The following is a 17,132-nucleotide window of genomic DNA, read 5'->3' as shown; positions in this document are numbered from 1 at the left end:
GGATGTTCTTTACAAAGAAAAAAAAATCTAAATTATGAGCCTATGGGTATGCCTAAATGGAAATCATCTTAGAAAGTAGGGTAGATGGCAGTTAGGTGGGTGGGACTTTCTGGTAAACTAAATGCCCCTCATTACTAGGGCCACCTGTAGAGGGTCACAAGGCCATGGGGCAGAGCATAAACCTAAGAGAGGGGGTCAAATTTACACGCTTGGTAAGTTTAATGAAATAATGTGACTTAATCCACCCACTGAACAAGTGAGACACTGCCGGCCTGTACCCGCGTCCCCAAATTGTATCATTTCACTTTGCCATGTTAATGTAGTTATGTAGGTCAGAGGTGGCTTACATGTCATGCAGACTTGAGACTTCTGAAGAAAGGTGAGAAGCGTTATGTGTAACAATTGACCTGCAGACCGCAACAGATAGAGCAATGTTTTTAAGAGGAATGGTGGAACGATGTCACAATTTTGGCAGGCAGAGAGGCCTCTGCATATACACCCACTTTCGTTTTCTCTCTCTGTCCGCACCTCTTAGCTTCCTTATTGTATGACACTGTTGCTCTGCTGTATAGCCTCACTACTGTGTCTCCACTGTCCAATGCCGCACTGCTGGTGCAGGCAAAAGAGACTAGAGCACGGCAACAGCAGAAAGGGCCAGTCACTGCATGACTTCATAATAAAGCCATACAGTGAATGGTCATGAGAGCCCCATCGACCTAAACAAATTTGGAACCTCACACCCCCGCAAGGTAGCCTAACCATGTCCCAGAACCAATATAGGCAGTGCTTCCTTGCTGTTTCGTTACATCACACTGCACCTGCCGCAATGGCCTGCGTTGCAAAATCTCACTGGGAGGCAGATTCGCGCTTGATTTTCTTGCTCCCTGTTGCCAACTTAAGTGGCACACAAGAAAAAACTCCACTATGCGGTGGTTGGTGGAGTTTTATCGGAATCTGGACTTCAAACTAAGTGCAGAGTGGGCAAAACAGAGCAAACTCTACAGGAGGAGTGGAGTTTATGACCCATCTCTACATATTTGTTACAATATTTGATCCAAAAAGTTCAGAGCATGACAGACATTGCTATTTGATGGTCCCTTCACATGTGTGGTCCTAAGAAATTAATCAGCCAACAGATATGCTGTCATGTGTAAAACAGATAGTTTGGTTGTGGAGATTTTGCATTCAACATTTTAAAATCAAGATATTTAACATATATTCCCACCTTCATATACCATTGCACACACATTTTAGAGGTGATTTCTTTAATGTTAGCTTCAATATAGATGTGTGGCACAAGGGTTGTCATTTGCTGTCAACTGAATTATACTACTTGTGATTCTGCCAGCTCAGACAGTGTGGCTGGTCACAACACATAGCACTATGAATTTTTTTTACCCTTGAAACTCTGAATCTGTGAGGTAATCACGCATTGGGACATCATTGACTACATGTTTGAATGACAAATTCCCACTAACAGCACACCACACATTACCCAAACACAAATACAGAGATGGGTATTCAGTCATTCATTCAAAAACAGGCAAAGTATTGGTAATTCTGCATTCCTTCCCAATGAGTAGGACATTCCCATAATGGCCGTTCTCGAACCGCTCATTAAGTTGACTGTGGTGGAAAATGTAGGCATCATGGGAACTCTCAGGAAATTTTTCCAGAATGCTTATGAAGAGTCCGTCACACTATTGCCTTGATTCTTATTGAATAATTATGTTTCTGGTTCCTGTATAGGTGTGCAGTGGCTGCAGGAAGCAAAAATTGCACACATGTGCAATCTATGGCACAAATCACATGAGGGAATCCTGCAATACTGTAGGGACCTTGCTTGGTCTCCAATTGCTGTTGATGATTTTTGAGGAAGAGTAGGTACTGTAGGGTCAGTTTAATTATGGCATCCAGCACAGATTAAAGAAAGGAGGATAATGCTCACTTTGATACGTCTGTTAATCTTACAACTTTAGGATGGAATGATCTAGAGGCCAGGCTGGGTGTCACATAGACATCAATTTGATGTGTGCCAGAATGGTATGGGTCCTTATAGTTGCTGTCTGGAGACTTGACCCTATCTTCTCCAGCAATTTCATGATAGACTCCCTCTTCAACCTCTAAAACTGTATGACCTCCTCCTCCTCGAAGTCTATGTAGGATAATATGTTTCTTCCTCCTTCATTGTGTACGTGGTGGTGGTGAACCTCTAGCTATTCCAACTTGCACTATGATGACCTCCATGGTGTAGTTGAGCTTGTCAAAGTGTTTGCTATGTTGATGTTTTTATACAACAGCCACTGCATGATTTCCTATGCCTGGGTTGATGATGTGCAGCAACTCTGGGCCATTTCTTACTTTAGATTGTGCTTCAATATGATGTGTGATGCAGTGCTACACACACATAAATACCACTGTGTTACATTTGTTTCTAGTTTTGTGGGGGGAATGTCTACATTGCATAGATCAAATAATGTGTGACACAGCTGAATACAGCACAACTTTTGCAAGACTTAAGGTCTGCATTTTTAAATATGACTTACTGCTTGCTCTGCACTTGCGTCACACTAGGTGATGCTAGGCAAGTGCAAGCCTCTCATAAATATGCCCCTAAATCTGAATTTAAAATCTTTGACTGCGACAAACCTGCTTGTTTAGCAATCCTGCTGTCCATTGCAGCCAGCTTGAAATTACACCTAGGTCCTGATCAATTGTGAATAGCGTCTTCTGATTAGATCTTTCATTTTTATTGATGCTTTTTTCCCCTTGAATATTTAAACATTCAATACTCTGATACCCTCTTATTTAGTTTTTGTCATTTTTGTGTAATTTGTTTATTAAATTCTACTCTATTTTGATAATTTATTACCTTTGGTGCAGACTACGTTTACCCCAAATAATAATTAATTTTCTTACACATCCCAAACTCAGTTACTAATCATGCTCTGTGATTGATCATAAGGTATTATTTTTGCAAAAAGAGATAACTTCCATCCATCAATACCCTAAAGCTGACTGATTTCCATATAACATGCAGATATACTCTCTGATCACATGCATGGTCGTAGAAGTGTCTTCCATATTTCATTTCAGATGACTAATCCTCTTCTTTCATGCTCCACACCAAATCCTCCTGAATTCATATTGTCTCATATCTCTCAATTCACATAAGCAAAATAAGTTAAACAGTCTTGGTCTTAACTTAAGATCTTCCATAAAATCTATAGTTTTTTGCCATAGTAGTATCTCTAATCTAATTTTACAATCACGTGGATAGGTCCCAACTGGGACTCATTCGTTCCACCGACTTACAAGGCATTTTTTAATTTCAAAGCTTGCCCAATAAAAGTTTGGAATGTTTAACCTCAACTTTCCAAAATGCAGAACAGTATTGATGTCCCCAGCCGGCTCATTCTGTTCCATTGCCAGGACATCATCTTCAAAGTCTTTATCACAAAGTAACTAGATTACCTTACTGATGACTGTAATTCTTGGTTTGATGTTCAGCTGTACCAAAGGCATACTTGTAAATCACAATGCACCAACAAAACAAAATAATTGCATTTTTTAAAGTTTTTGTTCCACTTATCTGGAACATTTTCCCCCTGGCTTTACGACTCATACATTTCCCAGAAATTCTAAAAGCAACTAGACCCCTAGGTGCTTACTCAAGTCACTTTGCTGACTAAATGAAACTCTAAGTAGCCACCCTCACAGTCAACATCTTCCTGTGGAACTGGTATAATTCTACTTTGTGTGATTTTGTTCATTTTCATTGCTCCACTTTTATTTATTGGTAATCATGTTCTATGTATCATTCATTGTACTTTGGTCTCTTGTTGTATGACATAATATCAACCACAAAAACATTTTGATACAAAAATATTGCTGTGAAAATATCAAAAACCATAATACCTACTTCTGTAAACCCCTATACAAAATACATGAATGTCGAGAGCAAGAACGTTCTTAACAAAAATATAATATAGCAAACAATCTTGAACACAAAACCATTGAAAACAACAATATTGACAACTCAGTACAACAAACAGAACAAAACCTAAGCAATGATATCCAAATTATCAAACAACAAAATATCACTAATTAAACACCAACTATAAATAAAAAGCAAAATTCAGCAGTAACATAATAAAAAGTGAATAGAAAATGCTTATATAATTCAACATAAAAAAGTTTCCCAAATAATGTCAAAGACAAAAAAGTAGATTTATAAGAAACACAAATAGAAACAAGCTACTAATTGGAGAAAGTATAAATTGAGAACAGTACAATTAAACAAACTGCTGCATTTGGAGCCTCTGTTCCAGGAAAGCATTACTGTGCCCAAGTAAAACACCACAGGGAACAACTCCACCAAGGACATGACAAAAATATATGACCATCTTCAAATGTAAGGACATAAAACTAGAATGAAGTAATATAAACCAGCAATTTGAATGATTTCTAAACAACTTAAACAGCATAATTATTGTGATTTCGATGCATCTATCCACTTACTTATAAATAGTGTGAATAAGTGAATACCACCCATTTAAAAAAGCCTGAAAATTAACAGCAAATAACAACAGAAACCACAGTAAGAAAAAGAGATGTAAGGATTAAAATGTAGAAAACAATAATTTCAAATGGAAAACCCCAATCATAAAAGAATACAAAAGTTGTAATTATTAAAATGTGAAAGAAATAATATAAACATAACATATATGCAAAGGTAAATTACAACATACTTTTTCTTCACATATATAAACCAGAAAAAGATGATAAAAATAAAATAATAATAATTATAAAAAATAAACATTTCAGAAAATCTGCAACCAGCAGGACCAAAAAAGAGAATCCAGATAAAATGTACATTTTTCAATGTTAATTGCAAATGTCACAAGCTGTAATATATCTCACATCCCAGAAAGGAAAACTCCTTTTAAGGAAGTAGTACTAGTGGAAAATCGCATTGGATAGGTAAAAAATATTACTCCATTAGCTGCTATGGCAGAGCAACCAAAGTAAATACAGCATAAGAGCACGCAACTATCCTCACAATATTACAGAGGACAAGTTAGAAGAATATTGCAAGTTCTATGGAAAGCCAGGATGAGTTCTACTGCACCTACAGGAACTAAGTTAAAATACATTATTCCTCATGTACCTGAGGAAGAAAGAAGGCAATTGTCTGCAATAGCTAACCTAAAAGACTAATAAGCAGAACCCGAAGAACAACCAGACAAACAGCAAGATCCCCAAGAACATTTCAGGAGATGGAAATTCCAGACCACTGACAAATAACACATCTTTGTCAAGATTTAATTTTTCTGAGTCCAATATAAGCAAAAATGAATTAAACTTTTTTGAACTTTGAGTAACCTATTATCGCTCACCGAATGCAAAACTTGTAAGATAGATGGGTCTTATTATACCACCTATTGTATTTAGAGCTACTTTTCAGCTCACTATTTGCTCTAGAAAGTAGATTCCAGTTCGGGTAGATTGTGCCACTTTGTGTGACACTGCACAGGCATAAAACCTTGATAAATATGACCAGAAGAGTTACTCACGGAGTCACCTTTCTACCAAAAGATTAAACAAAAACAATCCTCACTGCTAGACCACATCGGAGACATCTGGGCTGAATGCATGCACTGCTCATGTCACAAGCACCAATCAAAGTTCCCTGGTGAAATATTTACACTAGTACATATGGCCAAAAAGTGAAAATCATCACTGCAGTAGACAAATACCACAATTTCTTCCCAGGTGCTCTCTGAATGAGCTACACAACACTTTATCGATTTATAAAGATACTGAAAAGAAAACAGTCACAAAGATCTCATCATAATATAACCTCTGGCACATCAATATTCCAAAATAAGAAAGCAAAGACAACAGAAGCACAAAATGCTAGGTACCAAAGCCCTCCTCATTCCTAACAATCAAGGACTACACTATATTGAATTTATAGCACTCATACTACTATAGAAATGGCTACAACATATGTATACAGCATGAAAACAAATACTAAAATAAACAAAATACACTTACAAAATCTAATCCCCAAAAAAATGAATGCTTCTTTTTACATTGACATATTCTCAGAACAAGCATGCACTGCTAGGTATTGGCTATTCTTTTGTGACCAAACAGAAGATACTTACAGCAATCACAGTTTATTTTTTGCACCGTACAGGAGAAGAAGATGTGTATTTCAGGATGGGATTCAATATATTAATTCTTAGTGCAATGACTGGATTTCTCTGGCTAGTGATTCCGTTGCAGTCCTTAAAACATCAATTGTGCATCACAAAATGCCATCTGCACCCTGGTGCAACTTTGAACTAACAAATTCTAACAGAGCCTGTAGATCAGTGTAGAAACCTTAAAAGAAAAGTTAAACCAAAGATGACAAAGCAAAACATAAGGAGGCAAGTACAGCATGCAGACTCAGAGTTAGACAAGTTAGCTCAGATTTCAAAAGGACTCACTTGCAAATGAGCAACTATGCTTCTAGAGAAGCTTTTTAGATTCTTAAAAGAATCAAAGATTAACCATCAAGGACTACAGTATCTTGAATCTATAGCATGCATACTACTATATTAATGCCCACAACATATGCACATAACATAAAAACAAATACTAAAATAAAAAACAATGCCTTGACATGCAAAAATGTATGCCTCTTTTTATATTGATATATTCTCAGAACAACCATGCACTGGTAGGTCTTAGCTACTCTACTGTGAGCAAATAGAAGCTACATATAGTTATTACAGTTTATTTTTGGAACCACACTGAAGAATACAATGAGTATTTCAGGATGGGATTCAATGTATTAACTCTTCATTTTATCACAGGATTTTATTGGCTCGTGATTCAGTTGCAGCCCTTAAAACATCAATTTTGCATTAAAAAGTGCAACCTGGTGCAACATTGAGCTAACAAATCCTAACACATCTTGTACATCGGTGAAGAAACCTTGAAAGAAAAGTTATAACGAAGATGACAAAACAAAACATAAGGAGGAAATTAACGCATACAAACTTACATTTAGACAAGTTAGCTTAGATGTCAGCAGTACTTGCTTGCAAACAAGATTATGCTTCCAGACAATCTTTTAGAATGTTAAACAAATTTTCTGAGCCGCTAGCTATCCATAGTCACATTATGTCTTCTGCTGAATTCTCTGAGTCCATGGCAGAATATTATGTGACTATAAAATATATTCCTCAGCTATTTTACTCCTCTACTGACAAACAATTATTTTGTCAGTAGACAACAAAGGATCTTTACTTTCAATTGGCCACTCCTGATTTGAGCCACTATATTGTTCACCTGGCTGCTTCTGTTTTAAACAGTTTTTTAAAATTTAGTTAACACTTGATTTCAATCATGAGAAATGCATTTAGACTGGAAAACTCAATGAGTGATCCCTTTGTTGAAAAAGCTACATTGGACCCACTTTTCCTGAACAGTTATCACCAAATTACTTTGCTGACTTTTTATGCAAAGATTGACAAACATCTTCTGAACACCAAATTGACAAAATATATCATGGTCAATTGATTACTAGACTCTGTCCAAGCAGGTTTCATCCATATTATTGCACAGAAGTGGCATTAGTTGTAGTTTTAAATGAAATTCACATGATCCTGATTCAAGGTGGTTATCACATTGATCATTTTGGACCTTTCTGTAGCTTTTGACACTGTGAGTCACAACAGGTTACTTACTAAGCATTTTGGAATAGATTTCACTATGTAGGCCTTATCCTTGTTAAATTTTTTTGATGGATTGTATCCCCGTTTTTGGTCATCATCTTGTCAACTACACTGTAGTGTTCCACTGTGCTATCCTTTGAGCCCCACCTTATTTAATCTCCATGTAGCACCACTAGCAGCACTAAGCAAGAGCCACAACCTTTCATGCATGTGTTGCATGGATGACACCGAAATCATCCTAAGACTTGATTGTGTTGGATTTTCAACGGCATCTGAGTTTCATTCAGACTGAAAGTGGTGACAGACTAGATGTCCTACAACTATTTCAAACTTGAACTCTGAAAAAAATGGAGGGACTGATTCTTGGGGGTTCAATTTCTACCTGGTGTTTGGTATAGTGTCTGGAATCGCTGAGTATACAACCTGCTCCAGTAAGGGCTGTGAGAAATATTGGGATTGTCTTGGACTCATGCGTCTATTTTCAAACTCAGAACAGTGAACACATTTCCTCCTCTTTTCTGTACCTTCAACTCTTAAAAAAGAGCCTTTCTTGTCCCCTTCAAAGGTCTTATTTTCCAATTATAGAAACTGAGATAGTACCTATCTGGATTGCTTTAACACACTATGAGTCAGATTTAGGAAAAGTGGTGCTGCACCCAGTGCAGCGCCACTTTTCATGGACCCCTTAGCGCCCCTCTAACACCACCATGTTTGCACTACATCTAAGATACGGCTCACCATGTGGAAGTTAGCGAACTAGCACCAGAATTTTTGATGCTAGTTAGGAGCTTTGCAGGATTAGCATAAAAAATGTTGACGCTAATCCTGAAAAGCCCATTGAGGCCCATTGTAAAAAGTTAAACTCAGAGCAGTATTTATAGGCCCCTAGCACCACAGGAGCATTACTTTTAGTGACACTCCTGTGGCGCTAAGCACAGCGCTGCATATACAAGGTGGCATTAAGCCACTTTTTGTGGCCTAATGCCACCTTGTAAATATGGCCCCTTCCCACACAGCACTGTGGATGAAAGGGGCATGCAATGGGTGTTGCTGTGGGTGTGCCACAGCAACATTCATTGCATTTTGACGCTGCCTAAGATTTATGAATTTTCATAAACCTGAGGCAGCGCAAAAATCTGACGCCACCCCCATGGGTGACGTTAGCAGGGCACAACCTCTTGTTTTTTGCTTTTTCTATGCGTGCTGCATTCTGCTGCACGCATAGAAAACACAAAATGCCAGAAATTATTGTTTATGTGCGGGAAGGTGTCCATCCCTGCCCATAAACAATCATTTGAAAATGACACTTTGGCACGTCTGTGTGTGCTGCATTGTGCAGCACACACAGAAGTGCCAAAGCGCCATTAGCGATTGTTTATGTGCGGGAAGGGACACCTTCCTGCACATAAACAATCACACCCCTCAACACAGACATCCTTGCACAATGGTGCAAGGATGCCTGCATTGGTGGTGGCAGCTAAATTTAGCACCAGCGCAGGGGGAAACACAGGGGTGCGACGTATTCCCTTAAATATGGCACATCCCTGCATTTCTAAAGTGACATAGTGCGGTGCTGCATATTGGGGTGCAGCACCGCACTGTGCCACTTTTCTTTAAATGTGGCCCTCAGTGCGGCGATTTTGACCTCGTTGGACCACATAGTGTAAAAAAAATGACACCATTGTGGGAGAAGGAGGCGCTTCTAAGTCTGCCCCTATATTTAATCTTCTCTCCCATGCTCCACAGTGCTTCCAAATGATAAAAAACTGTGCCATTCATCTACTTTTGAATGTTTATTGCCACACACCCTTCACACATCATCTTCAAAGATTACATTGACTGTCTGTGGAGAAGCAAGTGGAATCTCTGCATCTGTTTCATGGCTCCTAGTAACCTTGGCACCTCTTTCATTTATCAGTTGTTAAAATGTTACTGTCCTTTGACACAACTACATTCATCTTCAGCATATATTCTACAAGTAGCTAGATTCTGCAAAATGTAACAGGGAGTTTGCTCCTTAGCCTATCTGATGGCTAAAGCCTGGAATAAGCTTTTGTTACTCATCTCATCTGACTTCATTCTGTTAAGTTCCAGATATATCTGGCTATCTAGGAAATAACTAATTCACTCATGTACCCACAACAGCCAGCTGTTAGCATAATATTTGGTATTTTTCAGCACTAAGATGCTAGTTGGTATTTAAGAGTGTGAGAGTGTGAATTTTCTAATATGTTTATTAATGATTTTGGTATACTAAATGTATAATGAATTAACGTGTAAATCAGGTGACTTTTGAAAATGGTTGCCACAGTTCATTTTCTGTTTCTAACTGACCAAAATTCTAACTAAATGTTGTTGTTATTTTCCATAATTCAATGCTTACATAAATGTGCATTCAGTGTTTTAATAGATGTGTCCACAGCTACCCCTAGTGGGTTGCCGCATCATGTCTTACAAAGCCATGTTTTAACTGGGCATTGCATAAGTTGAATGTCCTATTGTTTAAGAATGTTACTAATAAGTGATTGTTTCCTCAAGAATGGAAGTGAAAGTTACAAGAGTAAAAGTTTCTTCCTGAGAAGAGAAGTTTGGGCGAAATGGAACAATGGAGCTGCAGACGAGACGGAAGAGGAAAAGTTACTGTTGAGAAAAGTTTCTAGTTAATGTAGTATTGTCGCATTTTAGGTTTTCAACTTAGTGTTCTATTGGCTGAAACGTAACCACCCCATTAACTGACCAATCATACGTTTTTTAGAGATTAGTATAACAACCTAGGCAGGATTCTCTAAAGTCAGAAGATGAGATGATGAGAGATCTGATGAGAAGAGGCAGAAGAGGTTGAAGTCATTAGATTCCAGTGTTCCTGTAGCAGAGTGGGTTTAGCTGGTGTTAGGCCTGATTCTTCTGAAGACATACTAGATGGTGTCCCCTTGCTGAAGTAGTCTGCATGTTATGGTCGAATAGGGTAACATATGACATTGTGATGTTATATGTGTCTCTTTTTGATTCCAGGTACCAGCTAGAACTTATAACATGATAGTTGCATATTAATAATATTTTTTATTGTTAACCTGAGTTGAAGAGTTTTTCTAAATTTGTGGTTCTAAATTCTTTTTACATGAAGCCCAATATGTTAATGCTAATTTGTGGTTAGCGAGGGAATTAACTTGAAATGCTCATGACTTACATGGACATCTTTTGACTGCTGTACTAATGTATACTTTACCATTATTACCAGTTCTGGTATTACTAATAAGTGTAATTCTTTTGGAGATTCTTTGCTTGGTTGTTTTGATTAAACTGAGATATGTAAGATGTTGTAATCAACCACTATTAATTTTATATGCTTACCATTTGTGTTTGAGAGTTATTTTCGTAACATTAGCATTGTTAATCTAGGGAAATACATTTTATTAAATCTTCTTAATAAACTGGTGTGGTTATTTGTTTGAGGTTTAACATAATTGATTATGTTGATTATTGCTGAAGCTTACATTACTCATTGATGACATCCCCTCAAGCCTATGTCTCTTCGATCCATTGACCTCTAGCGCAGAATCCACTATACAGTATGAATAATAGCTAGGATTTCGTGACGCTGCAGCAAGTGCTTCACAAAATGTGAAATAAAAATGTATAATCAACAGTACTTTTTAATCCATTATTTTATTGTGTGAAAATGCATTACATATGTATTAAGTAATGGTTGTAGAAATGTTATAAAACGTATCCCTTTTGAACTTTCTTACAATGTTTACATATTATTATATATCCCAAATTCCCTCAAACAAGGAAGTGCGCACAAGGGGAAATTTTACCCCAAATTTTCTTTAATTGTTTATAATTCAGCCCCAGCAATGTGTTTCAGCTAAACAGCCCTGCTCATGCTCAGCGTTCAGCGCTTCCTCGGTTGAGGGAATTTAGGAAGTATGTCGATGCCGGAAGCTGCGCTGGTCTTTTACGCGCCATCCTGTGTTGGTAACTCGGCAGAAAATGTCAAGGAACGAAATGACTTTATGAAATTTACAAACATTTATTTGATAGTAAATATTTATTAAAGAAAATAAAATGTGTGAAAAGGCCTTATCTTTTGAAATAAATGGTAACATTATTATACAAGAACATTTTAAAAATGTATTATATTGAAATGTATACAAATGTTACTTTTATAATAAATTCTAACATTAAAAGTCATGCAAACATTATACAAATTATAACCTGAACCTGAACATTGCAGAAAATAACGGTCTCTGATTTGGTCATAATTTTTACTATTTCCACTTTAATCTACTGTGCTCAGAACCTAGTGAGAGTGCCACCTTGACTACTATTGTTAAGATGGAATGTGTTGAATGAGAAAAATAACAGTTGTTGGCTGCTGTCTGTCTTGTTGACTACACCAAATGTATTCTCTTCAATATATTTCCTTGACTCACCATGAAGCGGTCTGGGCCTGAAGAACATTTTATTGGTGATGAGGGGGCCTGAACCCGATGACTGGCAGGTCAGGCTGTTATCTTTTTGTGCAGCCATGGAACCCAAGAAAAGGTCTGCATTTAGGAGTGCTCCTGTGCAGTGGTGAGCGCATCAATGATCGCTCCTGGTACTGGTGAGCTAATTCTGGAGGCTGTGACTGACCATGGCAAGAGGAGGTGCAGATAAGTAGGGTGCCATATGTCAGAGTTTTATGATACCTTTTGGGGCCTACATGGCTTGCAGGCCCCAGCACAAGTCATCTGTTGCTGAGCAACTCCTCTGACTCTACCTACATGCAATTGGAGCAGAACAGTTGGTAAGCTGACAATGTGCAAATTCTACAACTCTGCACATTGACTTGTCATGTATCAGTGAAACGCACAACTTTTACACAAAAACTACGACATTGTGTTTGCTTCGCATACATCATTGGTTACTGAAATGTCATTTCCTGGCAACTGTCCATCACCAGCATCACGTGCATGGCAGAATGATTAATATTCAGGTGTTTGTTGTCAGTAACAGTGACAGCTTCACATGAGCTTGTCAGTAACTCTTATTTTTCCTTTCAAGTGACTATTGGCTGTTTCATACAAGTTAGCAGTGTGCCATGTCTCTTGTGATACTCACATCTGGTGTGTGTAGTGCATGTCATGTTTGCGGTGATATGAACACCAACAGTACAGTTTTTCTCTTATTATTGTACAGATAAATGGTGATGTACACACTGTTCCTTAAGTGGAAGATATGCACTTCTCATTATTTTTAGTGTCCTCTAGCCACCCGTGATCATTCACCTATGCTTAAGTGTTATTGTGAATTATTACCAGCGCATTTGGTATATTTAAAGGCTCATTATATTTCTAATTCATGATATCCTGTGCTGATCATACAAAATGCAACAGGAGGTATTCCCTGCCCTGTCGTGTAGGTTCTCAATTTCCTATTGAGACTAATGGATTTAGGCACCAGAATATCTTTGATTGTAGGGTACTGAGTACAATCCCACACCATGTGACGCCTGTCGGCCTAATCCATTTTTTTTTTACGGCCAACTAGCAGTGCCTCATCTCTACCCGAGTGCAGGGATGATTGTGGCAACCTGGCGCATGACAGAGAGAACTCCTCAGGGGAATCATGGTCGATCAGATCTCATCTCTTTCTCTCTGTTACATTAGTCTCACACAGGCAGAGACAAACAGAAGCAGAGCATAGTTCAAGAAGGTTTATTGAAGTAACTGTATCTCAGATAAAATGGCATGAATTGCAATAACCAGGATGATAACACATTAGAAGCAAATTTGTGACAAGGAGAGTGAAACACAAAAACAGTCCCACCATACTGTCACTAGAAATTATGTAGTTGTTTCCTACCTAAGCTATGTAGAGCACGGCATGATGAGCCCTAATCCGCCCTTCAGGTTTCCCCCCTGGGAAGACATCATCCCCCATAACTGAGCAAGGAAACCTGTTCTTTAGAAAGACACTGTTGCCATGAGGGCCAGGGACTCTGCAGTCTAAGCAAACAGCTGTAGCAAAGATGTTCAGCAATCAGCATGCAGTGGGGTCATCTGGCTGGAATCTCCCTCTGGTGTGTATGGGACAGAGAAGTGTTTTCATAATAAAACAATGGATGTTTTAGGAAAAATGTCCCCACTTAAGGATGTGTATGTTTCTGTGAACGTCAGAAACACAGCGTACCACTTTTGTCGGCAACCCTATCTGACTGCAGCCTTGTGGAAAGCACAAAATGAAATGAATGCAGTACTATGAACATGATGCTTTCCTATGCAAACGAACAACTAGAAATAGAAAATAAAACAATACCGTGAATATGGCTAATGCTAGACAAATAAAGCAATGCTGAATAAATTGTAACTGGGCTAAAATGCACAATGGCAGGCCTACTTTGCTAAAATAAAATGTCTAAAACATGGCTAAAATAGCTATACAACAGACCTTCCCTTTTTTATCCACACTAGGGAATCCTCCAGTGGAATCTGAGTTATGGCTAGAGTGGTTTGAGGCTTAGGTGGAAGCTATTAATGGGGACATTTTACCCAGAAGAAAAAACTGTCATTATAGCAGCATACGTTGGCCATTGAAGGGAGGAAGGTATTAACATGCTTACCTGTGGTTGTTCGTAAGGACTAAGATGACGAGGTGGATAAATATGCTTCGGGCATCTAAATGATGGACACAAGGTTTAAGAAAAAATGCAATATCATCATGGCAATGCAAAAAATGATTATGAAGAATCAACTTCCTGGGGAATCAGTAGAAATCTTATGAGTGATCTGAGTGTACTAGCTGCAAAATGTGATTAAAAAGGCTTTGAGGATGACATTCTGAGGGCGCAACTGGTAGAAAAAACGAATACGAAGAAATTTCCAGAGAAATTATTATCAACAGAGAATTTAACTTCAAACAAGGCACTTGAAATAGCCAAAAGTGTGGCAACTACTGCAATGTACATGGATCAAATGACATTTGAAACATGTGTCCATGCAGTCATTTGTGATACTGCAGCAAAGAAAAGGGGATAAATGGATGGCAAACAAAAAGTATTTGAATGTTATAGATGTGGTGGCAGAAATCATCTATGCAATGCCACCACGTGTCCCGCAGTGGATAGAATTTGTGCTAAATACAAAAAGAAAGAACATTTTGCGAGAGTCTGCAAGTCAAAACTTACATTTGTAAAAGGCAAGCCCAAGAAAATTATTTTGGTTGATAGTGCGACTGAAAGTGAGTAAGAGAATGTGTTCATAACGATTTCTGATTCACCAGATTCAAGTGTTCTGAAGGGACATTTAGACAATCACAATGTTTTGAAACTTAACTCCAATATTGTCAAGAGGCTGGTTTATCAAGTAGATATTTGTGGCATTCCTAGTCCCATAATAACAGATTCTGGATAATTTTTCACACTCATTGATCCAGATGAGTGGAACAAGTTTGGAAATGTCAAATTGTGAAAGTCTCAATTTAAGCCCATAGTATGTGGCTGTAAACCAGTGCAGGTTTTGGGTAAATTTGAATGCACTTTCAAATTTAAAGGATGAAGTACATCTGCCACAGTTTATGTGTCAAAGGATGGTTCATGCTTACTAGGATAGTTGGAAAAAGAACAGATGGTGGACAGAATGCAGAGCAAATCAAACATTCATCCCCAGTCACAAAGATCTGGGTTTAATCCATCTTTTTTTGCTCACCACGCCACCCCAGGTTGGACCCAGCCATATGCAAATCAGTCTTGACCCTGTTCCTCATGGGAACAGTCCAGCCCGAACTGCCAAGCCAGGTCCTCCCTGGACCGGAAACAAGCTTGCTAGGACCAGTTTCAGGGTATCACCCTTAATCAGCTAGTCTAGCTTGAATCCAGTGGCGCAGTGAGCACGGGACCCACATCTGGGCATACCCTTCCCACTTGGGGCAACAAATGCAAAAAGAACAGATGATGAACAGAATGCAGAGCAAATCAAACATTCACCCCCAGTCACAAAGATCTGGGTTTAATCCATCGTTTTTTTTGCTCACCACGCCACCCCGGCTGGACCCAGCCATATGCAAATCAGCCTTGACCCTGTTCCTCATGGGAACAGTCCAGCCTGAACTGCCAAGCCAGGTCCTCCCTGGACCGGAAACAATCATCCCAGGACCGGTTTCAGGGTATCACCCTTCATCAGCTAGGCTAGCTTGAATCCAGTGGCGCAGTGAGCACGGGACCCACGTCTGGGCATACCCTTCCCACTTGGGGCGACAAATGCAAAAAGAACAGATGATGGACGGAATACAGAGCAAATCAAACATTCACCCCCAGTCACAAAGATCTGGATGTAGGGATTATTCAAACAATCAATCAAACATTTATAGAATGCAGCAAATCATCCATGAGAGTCTCAAGGCGATCTTCTTGATCCTAATAGTTTGAAACAAGATTTGCTAAAGGATGAATGTAAGTCTGTGTGGACGGTGGAGGAACATGTTTGGTAGCAGGCTTTCCCTGAAGTCTTCAGTGAAGGACTCAGAAGAATGAACAGTTTTTCTCATTGCATGATATTGAAAGAAGGGGTGCAGCCAGTGGTTTATAAACCTTAACATGTGCTTTTCACCAGGCGGAAGGAATTGGAACAGAATCTGGAGTTGTTAAGTCAGCAAGGTATTATTGAACCCAAGTTCAAGGTGGTTCTCATCTGTGATCCTAACTAGGAAAGGGAATGGAAGTCTAAGGATAAGTATAGATTTGACAGATGTAAATGAAAGGGTATGCGTAGATAGACATCCTTTGCCCAACATCGCTGAAACGTTAGGTTCTCTGAAGGTGCAAAGGTGTTTACGACACTTGATATGCCATCCGTATATCATCAAATTACCTTTCACAAAGACAGTCATCATCTTACATCATTTGTCACCCAATGTGGTGCATTCTGGTTCAAAATTATGCTTTGTGGGTTGGCCTCACTCATCTTTGAAAGAGTTGTGGAATCCCTGTTTAAGGGGGTTTCAAACATGTTTCAAAATCGTTTCCAGGACGATATTTTAGGGTATGGAAAAAACATGGACAGTCACAACAAAACGCTAAACAGAGTGTTATCCATTTTGAATTAAACATGGGTTACTTTGAAGGCATAAAACGTAGGTTTGCAGTAGATGTGGTGGATTATTTGGGATATAAATTGTCTCCTCAAGTGCTTGAACCAAGTTTTGTGAAAGCAATTAAGGAGTTCCCTGGGCTGCAAAACAAAGATCAATTGCAATCATTTTTTGGGCATCTCAGAGACTTATGCTTGTTTTATTCCCAACTGTAGTGGTAACGTATCACATGAGATCTCTCATGAAATAAAATAAGCAGTTTGCATGGACTGAGGAACAGAGTCAGGAATTTCAAGCCATTAAGAATGAGTTTGCGAATGCCATTCC

At 38.6% G+C, this 17,132-nt stretch overlaps 1 long non-coding RNA gene across 1 annotated transcript in view; it reads left to right on the top strand.

Moving 5' to 3' along the window:
• The window catches only part of LOC138288603 (uncharacterized), a 131,880-nt gene extending 120,519 nt beyond the window's left edge, over window positions 1-11,361 (top strand). The window contains exon 3 of the long non-coding RNA XR_011202483.1: window positions 10,272-11,361. This is a non-coding gene — a long non-coding RNA (uncharacterized lncRNA). The remainder of the gene's footprint in view (window positions 1-10,271) is intronic.
• The last annotated feature ends 5,771 nt before the right edge of the window (window positions 11,362-17,132 follow it).

Source organism: Pleurodeles waltl, chromosome 4_1 (genome assembly GCF_031143425.1).
Source record: "Pleurodeles waltl isolate 20211129_DDA chromosome 4_1, aPleWal1.hap1.20221129, whole genome shotgun sequence".
Lineage (NCBI taxonomy): Eukaryota > Metazoa > Chordata > Amphibia > Caudata > Salamandridae > Pleurodeles > Pleurodeles waltl.
The sequence above is the reverse complement of the archived record's forward strand: the minus strand, read 5'-3'. Positions and strand labels throughout refer to the sequence as shown.